At 37.2% G+C, this 15,220-nt stretch overlaps 1 protein-coding gene across 2 annotated transcripts in view; it reads left to right on the forward strand.

Moving 5' to 3' along the window:
* SPNS2 (sphingolipid transporter 2) overlaps nucleotides 1-15,220 on the forward strand; it is a 112,934-nt gene that overhangs the window by 51,113 nt on the left and 46,601 nt on the right. The gene's annotated exons all lie outside the window — the stretch shown is intronic.

Genomic DNA, 15,220 nt, shown 5'->3' on the forward strand with positions numbered 1-15,220 from the left:
TGTTAAAGAACACATTTTTACTGTGGGTAAATCCAAAAAGTTCCTGTATTATTTTTTATGCAGCCTCTTGCACCTTACCATGGCCCATAGAAATCATTTATAGCACGTAACTACACATTATCAAGTGCCATTTTTGAAGGTCCCTTGAAACTTTAATGTCAGTTCTGTAAATATTGCATTCTAGTTCAAATGTTTTAAATATCTAAATATATGGTGAGCAAATATTCAATTTGTTCTAGTTTCCAAGTGTACTGTCACTTTACTGCCTGATAGCTGCCATTTTGTAAGTGATTTTGAGCACGTTGATTGCTTTTAAAGCAGCTGAGCTACCGGGACTCTTGGGATTCTTCAATGACAGTTACCACAGACAGGCAGAGTACAATAAACACATTCTAGGCATCATGTCATGTACAGCTATGATCTGTAGCAATCATACCCACTTGATTATAGAAGCTCTCATTTTTAATTACAGCCTAAGAACTCAATGCAGATTTGTCTTGTTAGCTCGATTCAGTGTTCCTTTCTTGCCAAGAAAAGACATCTGCTGACATTTTTGACTCCTCTCAGTCAACAAGTTATTACTTAAATACCAAAATGTACAGAACATGACATAAGCCTTATTGTCTCTAAGCTGCAATAACATGTTTCAAAGCATGTGTCAATAACGACTGATCTCTAAATAGTGTTTGATTGCAGGCACTTAGCAAGATATATTACTTTTTATGTAGTATGACTTAGGGAATGTATATTGGTTTTCCTTCATTTTTTATTTAGGTCAGAACCAAAAACTAAATAAAAAAAAAATAATTTTAGTCAGGTAAATAGGAAATATTTCATATTGATATTCTGCGTTTTCTATTAGTGGGAGCAGGTGGAGCTTTAGTCTCCTTTTTCATATGTTAGCTGTGTACTTTTCTTAAGTTTACTAAAAAGCCCATTCTTAAGAAAACATAAAAGAGTCCTTTCAGAAATTACTCGTCTCTTATCAGATGTCTAAGTACAAGGTTTCAATCAGACAAAGAAAGGCTCAAAGGAAAAAAAACATTTGTCATATATGAAATGTTATTTGTAAAGCAAAGATTGCATACACCTAGGTGTGTATTTATAAACAAAGTGCAGAGCTATTCATACTGCGAAACCCTGTGAACATTCATTTTTGTGAATGGAGGCAAAAACAAATGGTCTTAGTATATTTTCTATTGAAGTCGAATGTAATATTGGAAAGATAACGCAATATGGCCATTAGGGATCATAGCAAAGATGCATTATTTCCTATTCTTCTCAGCTCCATCTAGTGGCCATAATGTGGCATTTTCATAATACACAGATACTTGAAGCTGTTTCTGTGTCCATATGGCACCCTTTTGGAAACCTAGCAGCAGTCAAGGTTATTATAGGCCAATACCCAGTCCATAATAGTAATTCAGAAACAATTATGTGCATTGCTCTGCTATGCCGAATTCTGTCAACCCTCTCTTGCTTTGCATTTGATGATGTATATGGACTATGTTTTCTGAGGCCTCGGGGGTGATTTACTAACCTAAACACACACACACACCAGGTGTGTGTGATTTTCACACAGCAAAACGTATTTATCAACCAAAAAGTCTCTAAAAGCATATTTCCACTAATGCCATATATGGAAAAATCATGCACATGATGCATATATAATGCTGCTTCACAGTTTAGACAAAAATGGTTAGCTCATGCATTTACATTCCTTGCATTCATCAACGCAAGCAACATAACATAGAGCTAATTTACCCAACATCCCCTTGGAATTCCTTCAGAGCTTTGCACAACACACCTGCTGGGTGTGTACACATTACAAAGGTGTTTAGATTCCACCCATAGATCATGCTGGGAGGGAACACACTGCAGAGGTGTATACACGTTCGTGGTGTGTTTATAAGGTTAGTAAATCAACCCCCTCTAGTCAGTGGACAGAAAGCCTCAAGAAGCTAATGTATGATGAAAGCTGACAAGTACGGATATTTGTTCCTGGATTATTGGAGTCTCCTGTGTGCCTAATGTCAATTACCTAGTCATTCATGTGCAGCATAATTTACCCATCGCTTTCTGTAAGGCTAGAGCATAGATATACAGACGCAATGGGGGTGATTTACTAACCTAAACACACACACGCACCAGGTGCGTGTGATTTTCACACAGCAAAACGTATTTATCAACCAAAAAGTATCTAAAAGCATATTTCCACTAATGCCATATATGGAAAAATTATGCACATGATGCATATATAATGCTGCTTCACAGTTTAGACAAAAATGGTTAGCTCATGCATTTACATTCCTTGCATTCATCAACGCAAGCAACACAACATAGAGCTAATTTACCCAACAGCACCTCATAATTCATGCATGGCTTTGCACAACACACCTGCTGGGTGTGTACACATTACAAAGGTGTTTAGATTCCACCCATAGATCATGCTGGGAGGGAACACACTGCAGAGGTGTATACACATTCGTGGTGTGTTTATAAGGTTAGTAAATCAACCCCAATATGTTTGTGCCGAGAACTGGCAGAACAGACAGAGATGATGTAGCTACTGAATTGTTGTAGAAAATCTAATGGTTACCTGGATAAAATAAATTAGATGTATTTGTAACAGTCTTAAAAACTTAGGATCACCCTGCATTTTCATTTTTAAAGTCCCTGACAATGAATTCAGTAGCGATGGAAAAATAACTGCAAAAGGTTACAGTTTTAAATAAAAGCTGTCTAAAAATGATTCATCATTGGAGACCGGTGCCTGCACACAGTATGTCAACCCCTTCACATTTAATATACCTTAGGGTTATATTTATGTGCCGTTCCCTGCTGTGAATATCAAAGCACAATGTTTGTTCAGGTTAAGAGCTACCAAAAAGGAGCCCCCAAGTAAAATGATTTATATGGCATAATCAGTAACTTAATTTTTATTGTAGCAGCATAGGCTCAAAATAGGTACACCAGTACACACATATTAATGATAATCTAAGGGAATTGTGCCTGATATATAAAATCTCAAACCAAGGAAAGATTGTTGCCAGTAGCAACTAATGATAGCAGGGATAGCTATTTAAATGGACACAATATTATAAAAATACAGGACAATATTATGAAAGTATTCGTAGACCAGACCTTAGTTGAGGTCACAGAGCTATAATACGTCAAAATTCTAATTAAAGGATGGGATATAACCAAAAACATATGAGTCTATGATATTATTGAACTGTATTATGTAAATGTTATATCTTGGGTAATATACAAGTTTAGTAAATTAAAAAAAAAATGGCAGTTACATGAGTCTACATCTATTTATTAAATTGCAGATTAGCACTGGTTTACATAAGGATAAGAGAAAAAAAATAGTTAATGTTAGAAAGGTAAAACTAAAATGTTTTCTGTTAAAATTAAGGCCCTTAAGATAATAAATACTACACAGCTAGAGTATGTCTAAGCCCAAAAACAAAATTGTAGTATATGGCAGCTTATCTGTCCTTAGATAAAGTGGCCGCATTCATTTTCTTTCTTTTTTCCTTTCGTTTCACCTAGTTGTCCTGCGAATAAAACATTTCCAGTTAAATACTTTGTTGTGATTTTCTAATATGTGATTAAATTTTTTTTAGCATCTGTAAATATTTATCCCTATATCTTATAAATACTTAGCTCCATGTTTTATAGTAAACTAGTTCAACAGATAGAGGAGTTTAGTTCATATTTCAGAGATTTGAGACGAGATTAGCAGCATCATATGTATCACTTTATCACCTGCTACAGTACTCACTGATCTGACCTGTGATAAACATACTGAATTAATAATGTGAAATTGTAAAGTAGGGTGAAAGAGTAAAAAGAGATCGATTTGTTGTAAAGTTTCCACATTGCTTTGACTGGATTGCACTAGTTTTATTAACATTTAAGAATAATTGAAATGATCAATAAAAACCTTCCCGCTATAACCCCTCTAGTCCCCCTAAACATATCTGTAAACTTAACAGCAGACCTCAAATTCTAATTAGCCTTTCTTCTGAATTCCATGAACTGCCCACAGCTGGACATTCTTTAAAGGGTTTATGAACCTGGCATCCTGGAACTTTGGTTTATCAGCCATAGAGATCAGTTGGCTACTTGTCTATCTGCCTGACACAAGATGATGGGTAGCCCATTCATCTCTAAGAGGTGAACCTTGTTCTGATTTTATGTCATCCTTTTATACTTTAATTGACTGCACAGTGATACATACTGTAATGTAGGAGGGAAAAAAAAACTAGGGAATCAGATATTAAATTATCATTACCCAAGCCTTACAATTTTTGTATGGGACAATGATCTTACTGTCTATAGGTTCATAGGTTCATAAAGACTGCATCTGACATTTTAGTGGCTTCAAGAAAAAGTAATAATTTTGGATATGTACAGTAGTGTAGTGGTTAGCACTTCTGCCTTGCAGCACATGGGTCCCGTTTGAATCCTGGCCAGGTCACTATCTCGAAGGAGTTTGCATGTTCTCCCTGTGCTTGCGTGGGTTTCCTCTGGGTACTCCGGTTTCCTCCCACACTCCAAAGACATGCTGGTAGGTTAATTGGCTCCTGTCTAAATTGGCCCTGTATACATGCATGTGAGATAGGGACCTTAGATTGTAAGCTCCTAGAGAGCAGGTAATGTGCACTATGTAAAGTGCTGCGTAAATTGTCAGCACTATATAAATACCTGTAATAAATAAATATGTACACCCAACTTTCTCCATGCATTACAGTACACATCTAATAAAATTTGAAACACAGACTGATTTCATTGCAGTGTGAAAATGTGACATAAAATTCCATGTTCAGTTTTAGAGAATTATCTGTCATGATAAGATACTGTATGTATGTAATAATAACATAGTCCATATTGTGGCAACGGCTCTGAAAAATAATACACAAAATAATTCCTATCATATGGTGACAAAAGTAACCACAAATGGAATTCTTTATTGGCTTTAGAATAACATTAAATTAAATACATTAAATTATGTTACTGTTTGCATAATTTCAAAATAAGTTGTCATGGTTTTCTCAGTAGTCATGTATTGTTGAGAATATTGTTCTATGGGCTTAATAAATCTTGGTGAAATATGGACACTTCACTCTGCAAAATGTCTTACTTATTGTAAATCAATATTTCTAAAGGACGCTTACAATTAGAATCTTCACATGGGTGTGGCTTTCTTCTGTCCTTGCACAATTATCATTCATCGGAAGCTCTGCTGCTAACAGATTAATGGCCATCACAGCACAGTGCAAGGGTGTGACAGAGATCTAGTTTCCGGTTTAGCATGACATAACCCTATCTGATCAGCTTGGTCAGTGTACTCCCTGCTCTCTCTCTGTTTTATGCTAGCCTTTTAAAATTTTTACTACTTCATGGAAATGTTATTTTAACACTTAAAAGGGCTCGTGAATGTGTTACCAATAATGATCAATATGATTATAGCTGTGCAAACTAAAAATAATTGCTGACCAGTTGCTGTGGCCAACACTTTCAATGTTTTTATTTGTATACAGTACAAAAAGTGTTTAGATTGATAGAATTAATTTTAAAGTTGATTGCCAAACTCTACACCCAATAAAATAAATATATGAAGTTCATTTTAAGTTAGTTAGCCGCATATGGAATATATTAATAGCAAACATTATACATAATAATGTCTATAATTAAAGTATGGCGTACTTATTTTGTTTCATAACCAAATAATCACGTCATAATTGCTGATAATCACGTGTGAGTCATAAATGATATTCCTTTTCCATACTTTGTGTATGGCTCCTTCAGTCCCAGTACCAGATGACATTTATAGTTAAGCATCCCTTTTTAGTTTCAGTACTATTAAGTGGGGTATGCAAAGTACTTTTAAATCAGTAAAACCTCTCATTGTATGAGCATGCCCAAATAGGTTTTCACTTTACCTGTTTATTATTTTATGGTTTTTTGCCTATAGTTTTTTACTGTCATATGTGGTACATCCTATTTGTAATTACATGGATATGCATTTCTGTCAAATTAAATTTTTCCCATTTCCTGATTAGCCAAAGTTATTTGATGTGTGACTGGTATCACTGCTTGCCAATGCTAAACTTAATTAAATTAATAATTCTGTTTTTAATGCTTATTTTTAACAATTCAAAACATCATTATCCTGGTGTACTTTTCCTTTCCTGTTAGGCATGCCATGATTAAATGTAACCTTTATTCTCCCATTCAGAGGACTTTTTGTGTTCATCCAGCAATCCCCAGAGTGGCCATTACACATTGCTGACTCATCTGCTTTGAGCATCCTTTCAGGATATCCTCAGTGTGTCTGGGGAATACATACAGAGAGGACTGGACTGAAGGGAGGGAAAGGTTCTCTGAGTTCACATGCAATGTATTTTTGTCTGCTATGTATCCTAGGACACGCCCAGACTCTACCCCAATAGCTGTACCTGTAAAGTAGCAGTGGAAAAAATCCAGTTTATAAAGATCTGTACTTGCAGGAAATAGGAAAATATGCAAGCTATGTGATATTGTTCACTAGAGCCCTTTTGAAGACACGCTTACACTTAAAAATTCCAATGGCAGACTTTGTATTTATTAGGTATTATAATGATTGAACCTTGGCATTGCTAGTTTCCCAGAGAATGATCAAATGTAGATGACTTCTGCTAGCCATAGACATGATCAATGATGCCAGAGCTGGCTAAAATTGGCTGATGATAAACCTATGTATGAAGAAAATTGGCCACTATAGGTCTTATGGACAGTTGTTAATCGAGATCCTTTTTTGCAAAGTTAACAGTGCTTTAAAAAGTGACGACTACTGTACCTCCTAATCTCGTAAAACTAAGAAAACCACACAAGGCTAGTTGCCTGAAACACTATAGCCCAGCATGTACAGATTGATATTCTATGTTCAGTTTTGACAAGCCCTACCTACCCCCTTCAAGATCCAAAAATTTTGAAAATCCTGTAAAATCAGAGCTTATGAACGTTGTGCTGTTAAACACTTCTTTATAGATACATAAATATTGTTTGCATAGTGTTGAATCAGGAGAAAATTGGAGACACCTTTCAGGTGGGCTAACTAAATATATTTAAAGGTATAAACGTTTAAAAACACTGAGCTTCCTTCCTCTGGCATAGTTTCCTCATGATCATATTGTCAAATCGTAAATTCATCATCATTATGTTATGAATTCTGCCTTGTTCTGCCCCCTGTAATCTTCCTTATGTATTCTTCCTGTGATTAGTGTATTTGCCATGGTGTCTATAAATGGTATAATCCTCTCATTGGGTACAATTATCAAACAATACAATTCCTGAACAATTTGGACAAGTAATTATCTGCTTGTTCTGGCACCAGGCCAGACACCTAATTAATGATGTTTTGCATTGCTGAATGTATGTCTGCATTAATTGTGTATATCCATGACAGTGGGATGCTACTCAGCTGGTTTTCCTACCATGCTTGCTAAAGTTATTTATACATGGACCTGTGTGTGTTCATGCCAAGAAATATGAGAGATCTAATATATATTAAATATTTGTCTGAAGAATGTAATTATGTTTCTTTGTCCTTATGATGCATTTGCACTTGTACTTAACACTGTTTAGCCGAGGCCTCATAAAAATCCTTCCCAGCAGGTGTTAATTGTCTAAAATGTTCCAATCTTTGGTTACAAGATTAGATGTTGTCTCTTGATTACCTTGAAGAGGTGCTGTAATTGAACTTTTTTCAGAATATGCTGTCAGGGTTTCTCTGAGGTAGACTCGATATGCTAAACTGGAAATGGAACCACCAACTCCCAAATTCCATTTCTTCTTCTAGAGATACGTTTAGTAAAGCTTAAAGTCTTAATATTTGAAATGTAAATTCATACAAGGAGTTTACTGTAGTCTAAGGTATCTACAGACTGTAGAGAACAATGTGAAAGCGTGCTTCAGAAGAACTTGCATGTCTGTACACATGGAGGAGGAAAGGGGAACACTGAAAATACACTTGGCTACCAGACATTGGATAAGACTTGCAAATATACGCTATATAGCCAAGCTTTTGCGGACACCTGACTATCACAGTCTGTGCTCGGTCAGCTTCAACAAAGTGGAGAGGTGACATTAGGGGTCAAAGGGACCCCTTGATGCCTCCTTGAGAGAACCTGTGCTTGTCACCCCCCTTGAGATAATAATAAAGTTAGGTTAAAAAAAAAGCATGTTAACAAAATTTAACATTCAATAAAAAAGAACTTGAAAATACTTTCTAAAAGCCCACCACACCCACATAGGTGCACCGTTGTATGGAAACGATTATGTGACACATATTAGGTATCGCCGCAGAGTGAGAGCAATAAGGGCCATTATTCAGAGTTAACTCTAAATTGATTAGTTTTTCTCCACTTCATGGCAATTTTGAGGCTTGACATATTTGGTATAAATTTACTTGACACAACCCCATCTTTTATAAAGGATTATAAGGATTACAAATATCGCATGACATATATAATTGCAACTACCATCATTTTATTCTACATGGTCTCCGTCTTCAGAAAAAAATATAATGTTTTGGGTTTTTACATTTGTTTTCATATTTAAAATGTGACTTTTAGAATGTATGTACAAAATGAACAAAAATTACTCTGGAAGTGAAAAGCATAATGTGAGTTACAACACACGCACATTTTCTGCCTCTGTTGTTCTGGAGAGGCTTTCCACATGATTTCTGACTTTATGTGGGAATATGTGCCAATTCAGCAACAGGAGCATTTGTAAGGTCTGGTACTAATGTCAGGTGTGAAGGTCTGGCTCGCAGTCGGCATTTCAAATGATCCCAAAGGTGTTCAGTAATGGTGAAGTCAGGGCTCTCTGCACACCAGTCTAGTTAATATAAATGTCCTGTAATGTCTGTTGGCGCCTGTAAGCCAAACATGAGAGCAAGTTTTAACATAATACTTTAGATCAGTGGTTCTCAACCGGTGTAACCTCAGGACCCACATTTGTCCTTGGTCATTAAGTCCCGACCCAAGTTGAACTGCAATGGATTGCATGGCATGTGGCACCTCGCGTTTCCGATGGGCGAAAACACTGAAAATACACTTGGCTACCAGACATTGGATAAGACTTGCAAATATACGCTATATAGCCAAGCTTTTGCGGACACCTGACTATCACAGTCTGTGCTCGGTCAGCTTCAACAAAGTGGAGAGGTGACATTAGGGGTCAAAGGGACCCCTTGATGCCTCCTTGAGAGAACCTGTGCTTGTCACCCCCCTTGAGATAATAATAAAGTTAGGTTAAAAAAAAAGCATGTTAACAAAATTTAACATTCAATAAAAAAGAACTTGAAAATACTTTCTAAAAGCCCACCACACCCACATAGGTGCACCGTTGTATGGAAACGATTATGTGACACATATTAGGTATCGCCGCAGAGTGAGAGCAATAAGGGCCATTATTCAGAGTTAACTCTAAATTGATTAGTTTTTCTCCACTTCATGGCAATTTTGAGGCTTGACATATTTGGTATAAATTTACTTGACACAACCCCATCTTTTATAAAGGATTATAAGGATTACAAATATCGCATGACATATATAATTGCAACTACCATCATTTTATTCTACATGGTCTCCGTCTTCAGAAAAAAATATAATGTTTTGGGTTTTTACATTTGTTTTCATATTTAAAATGTGACTTTTAGAATGTATGTACAAAATGAACAAAAATTACTCTGGAAGTGAAAAGCATAATGTGAGTTACAACACACGCACATTTTCTGCCTCTGTTGTTCTGGAGAGGCTTTCCACATGATTTCTGACTTTATGTGGGAATATGTGCCAATTCAGCAACAGGAGCATTTGTAAGGTCTGGTACTAATGTCAGGTGTGAAGGTCTGGCTCGCAGTCGGCATTTCAAATGATCCCAAAGGTGTTCAGTAATGGTGAAGTCAGGGCTCTCTGCACACCAGTCTAGTTAATATAAATGTCCTGTAATGTCTGTTGGCGCCTGTAAGCCAAACATGAGAGCAAGTTTTAACATAATACTTTAGATCAGTGGTTCTCAACCGGTGTAACCTCAGGACCCACATTTGTCCTTGGTCATTAAGTCCCGACCCAAGTTGAACTGCAATGGATTGCATGGCATGTGGCACCTCGCGTTTCCGATGGGCGATAGAACTGTGGGTGGGAGATGCATTTGGGATGCCATTCAAATTAATGGCAATGCACTCCCAATGCGCTGTGACGGAGCGCCATCCATATGCGCATCACCTGTAGAGATGCCAGGAGCCAAAATGTGACATCACTCCGGTCCAGGCACCTCTACAGGACACGCAAGGGTGCTGTAGAGAATGCACGTATGAATGGAGCTCCCTTACGGCCATAACCCCAGCCCACCCCACCTCAAGCTGACACTTGGGCAGCATATTTTGAATGGCTGCTCGGCGCGAGAACTGACAGTGTTAAGCTTGGGGGAGGCAGAGGAGCCTCTCACCTTGAAAAGTGGAAGGCAAGCGGCGACACACTGAACACAGGGTCGCGACCCACTTTTGGGTCACGACCCACCAGTTGAGAACCAAGGCTTTAGATCAACAGGGGTGCTTCTCTTATTGCAACACTAGGGTTCATTTTAAAAAGTTTCACCTGGCACTAGTGCACCTAGATAGTGCACACGAGTACAGGAATGTCCTATACACGTCAGCGCCATGTAGGAGAGCTAGTGCCATACAAATGGCATTTGCAACAGCAATATGCTGGGTGGAACTTTACTAAATGAACACCTAAGAATGGCCATGCCATTATATTAGGAAGACCTTTTCATTATTTGCACTAGTAATTGCACTTGGCTGCCTCAGTATCTTTGCAATAATAGCTCTTAAGACTCTGCAACCATGTTTGCTGAAAATCCTTGAATTGAAAATTACAGACCTGGAGAGGATTTATTTTTCTCATATACTAAAGTCAAGTTGAAAGCAGCTTTGCCAGGAAGAGTTCTTTTTATCTGGAATTAATATTTTCTCTAAACCTTTTTCAGACAGTGGTACTTGTATCCCTAGGGGTAGATCTGTAAGGTTTAAGGGATATAGCTGCTTCTTATATTAAACTCAGCATAAAAGCTTAAAGTTCTTAGAAGTAATAAATCTTACCAAACAAAATCCTTTAGGAAAAGTTCATTAATTAAAGGGGTTTCTTGGAGATATTTATAGATATAGAGGCTACATCCATCATTAAAAATGTGCACAGTTTTATGTGTTTTTTAACACACACAAGGTTGCCCATTGCAACCCAACACAGCTGGTGTGTTTTGGCCATGAAAAAAGACTCCAGGTGAGTTGTACTGCATTGTCGCTCATTTTTGATGACCCCCAAAATCATCTTTCATGCAATAAAATGCACTTCATTTTCCTTAAAATACTGCAGAGCAGCACAGAGATGTGAACAGGCCTGATTGGTTTGTATGACAAGCCTGTTTGCTGCTGTCTTCCAACGGTAGCTAGCTGTGTTATACTGCCAGGAAGAGCTTTTCAAAAAATACAGATAAATATATATGAGATACAGCAGGGGATATGCGGCCAACAACCTGATATTTTACAGTAGATAAAGTAATTCAACTCAGAACACACTGATCTGTTGTATAACATTACTTTTAAAAAAACAACTTACAAGGACAAAGCTGCACAGTATATTTTATGTAGGAACTTACATTAGTACCTCTCTAGTCTATTAACGTTGACAGTAAAAAATGTTATCACTTTGTGTGGGCTGTCAAAAGAAAGATCACTCTTTTGTCTTTTGGAGTGGACTTTTTATCACAAGCCATGAAATATTGAGCTGTTGTTTTACACACTCATTGTACCTGTTTTAACACCATGTTTTGTCTACTTAAGTGGAGATTCATTGTCTACTGTATAGCTTGGCGTCTTTATCTGCATCAAACAATTTCATGATAAAAGTAGTTTTACTAGCTTTTTAGGTTTCATGTAAACTTCCATGTTTATTTAAAAAGTGTAAATGAGCAGATAACATCATAGGGGTAGACTGGATAGACAACACACCGCTAGGTGCACGAGGTCAAAATGAGAGTGCCTCAGCTGTACATTAGCAGGTGCTTCGTTGCGGTCACAAGAGTACAGAAGACAAAGCTTGATGCATATAATGAGGAAGGATCTATTGTTACTGGTAAGGGTAGTCACACTGATACTGGAAGCACCACAGAGCAAATTAGTTTTATTCAGGAACACAATAAAAGCATCAAGATAAAATCAGAAATGCACAAATTCTGTAATAAAAACAACAATTCAAACTTAAAAAGAGAAGCAAACTAAAACAATAATTCAATTATTGCTAATTATTAAAAGATTATTATATGTCAGAAGAATTTATATGGCCCCAGGGAAGTGTGCAAAAAAACATTTTTGTTGTCCATAACCAGTAAGCTTTCAAAATTTGCAATCCTAGACGAGGTTTGAAATTAAATTTAAAGCTTTTTTATAAATTTTGAGAGATGAAGTTATAGCATATAGATTGTTAATCTGATATAAAGGGGTAATGAAAGTAAAGGTTTTCATTTTGTTCATGGTTGTTAATTTTTAGAGCCAGTAAACATTACATAGAATCCTATAGCATGTTCCCTCCTTTGTGTACATTTTCTGGTGTAAGAACACCATATACTGTATGTATTTTATTTAAAAGCTTTGGGCCATAATTCATGTTACACCCATATTCAGGGTGGAACATGAAACATAGTGGCATCCTTTAAATTTTCTGTTGTTTCTATATTGATTTCCTCACTTATTGTTCTTGTTGTGCTTGTTGCCACTGTGCATACTGCCCAAACAATTTCAGCTAATGGATCAGTCAAACCACAAACAGCATTTCTCCAGGGAACAAGGGGTTCTCCATGTTTGATTCTACATGTTACGTGATGAAGAAAGAGAATTTAAACTCCTGTTGTTGCCGGATGAAGGAGATATATTGACTGGAAAGAGGGGCACGTCTAGTAACTCTAGAGAGATCTAGCTACAGGAGAATGGTCTGTAAACTCCCCTAGATTAAATCTGTGACATATCATATACACATAATATTAGGGCCTAACTAAAACATCCATCAAATTTCTATCTATTCAAGTTTGTCCTCCTGCTGTATAGTTGGTTTACATTGAAGAGTTTACAGAGTGTGTGGCCAGTTTAGCACTTTTTGATATACCGTATTTTGCACTCCATAAGACGCACCTGACCATAGGACGCAGGGAGAATAGGGTTCTGTGACAGCTGTAGTTAGTGACAACTGAGACAGGTGGCAGGTGATCACACAGAGCAGACGAAGAACGGACGTTCCTCGTCTGCTCTACGGGCTTTATGGTGAGCTCCTATGACGTGGTCATGGGTCCCCCAGAAAACCGCGGCAGGGGAGGGGGGGCGGCGGACAGGATTGCTGCTGCTCCTTTCATACAAGAGATCTAATCAAATCGTATGAAAACGAGCGGCGGCTCCACACTATACATTTAGCTCTGCTTGTCAGGAGCCAGGCTAAATGGACAAAAAAAACTACTCGCCTGGCACCCAAACTGCATGTCCCGGGCGTCGGAGGATAGGGATTCCCTCAGCTCTCACACATTCGCTCCATAAGACGCACAGACATTTTTGCCAGCCTTTTTGGGGGGGGGGAAAATGTGTCTTATGGAGCGAAAAATACAGTATATATATTTCATGATGGGACTTTATGTAGCAACTCGGCGAACTGGAACCAGTTTTAGAATTTATGGAAAAAAACCAAGACAGCATTGGCCTGGGTGCACTATATGAAAAATATTAGGTGTCATTTCACTTTGGCAGAGTCCAGGGTTAAAATGGAGTTTTCCTATACAGCTATATAAGTATTTGATTAAAAGCTGGAGAAATCATATACTTTAAAAAACAAGCAATATTTGTATATGTGTCTATTCAAATTATTATAGGTTTTACATCACAAGAGCTAGCTAAGCAATTAGACTTTTTCACTTTTATGTTCACTTCAGATGGCATGCATTAACTTTAGATTCAATCACTTGGTTTCTTTTTTTTGTTTTTTGGCTCGATTAAAAGGAAACACAAGTGAATCTAGAGATTAAATGTACTCTTATCACTACTATTACTACTATTCAAAATTTAAAATGTTTAGCTGAATTTATTCAAATTAGTAACATGGCCTGTACCATACTAATGGCTTTATCCTGCATTAATGTGTAAAGAGAAAGGTATTCCTTCCTTCAAATAACCAGAAACCAGATAATATAAATCAGAAACCAGCTTTCATTATTCTACCCACTTTGAAAGCCATAAAGACTTGCACCTATGGGCACCCTAAGCTATGTTAATTAAGTACACAAATAAAGGCTTCCAGTGAAATTACTATTGGCTAGCCCTGCTAATTCTGTGGGTACTTCAAGATCTCTGTAGACCAGATTAAGGATAAGGGAAGTGGTAGGATCAGTTAATATAATGGTACCACCCATAGACTTGAAACACTGTCACCTGACCCTGCCATTTCAATTAGATCTGGTAATGTATAGACCCTCTGTATCAGATAGACCTTTGCTGTTCAACCGCTGTTGGGGTGAACAATTAATCTCACAGGTTAGAAAACCCATATACAATCTGGAACCTACATCAACCCTCCTCCACAGCAGAGGCAAACAAAATTAATGCTTAGCTTAGCTGAGTTTCCATGTTTTTGAAAGGGTTGTCTGAGAAATATATTGAAGGGCTGATATATCCAACCTGCATCAACCTGCATATCTGACCAGTCCACCCTGATGGTCAATGGATGGGCATGTCTGCCAGACACAAAAGTGTGCATTAAAAACTGGGATGTTTTACGTAGGCACCATTATTTTGGGATCCCAAGTATATATTTGCTTTATGTATGCAGCTGATGATATATGTGTGGCAACAGAATCCTTTACTATAAAAGATTCCTGCTGTGTGGGCTCGACAACTTTTTTTCATACTAATATTATTTGATGTGTATCCAAGATGACATTTTTAAGGTTGTTTTAGCAGATGTTATGATAACAGCAGGTTGGGTAAAAGGATTATCTTTATTTCATTGGCTGGTGTATGTGATTCTCCATTTTATTTCTGTGTTTTTCTTTATTAATGATAAAGGATCCATTTGCAACTTACATTTAAGTTGTGAATTGCCAGCAATGGGTTTAATCACTGTAA

Source organism: Nanorana parkeri, unplaced genomic scaffold (assembly GCF_000935625.1).
Source record: "Nanorana parkeri isolate BGI_ZX_2015 unplaced genomic scaffold, ASM93562v1 scaffold118, whole genome shotgun sequence".
NCBI lineage: Eukaryota > Metazoa > Chordata > Amphibia > Anura > Dicroglossidae > Nanorana > Nanorana parkeri.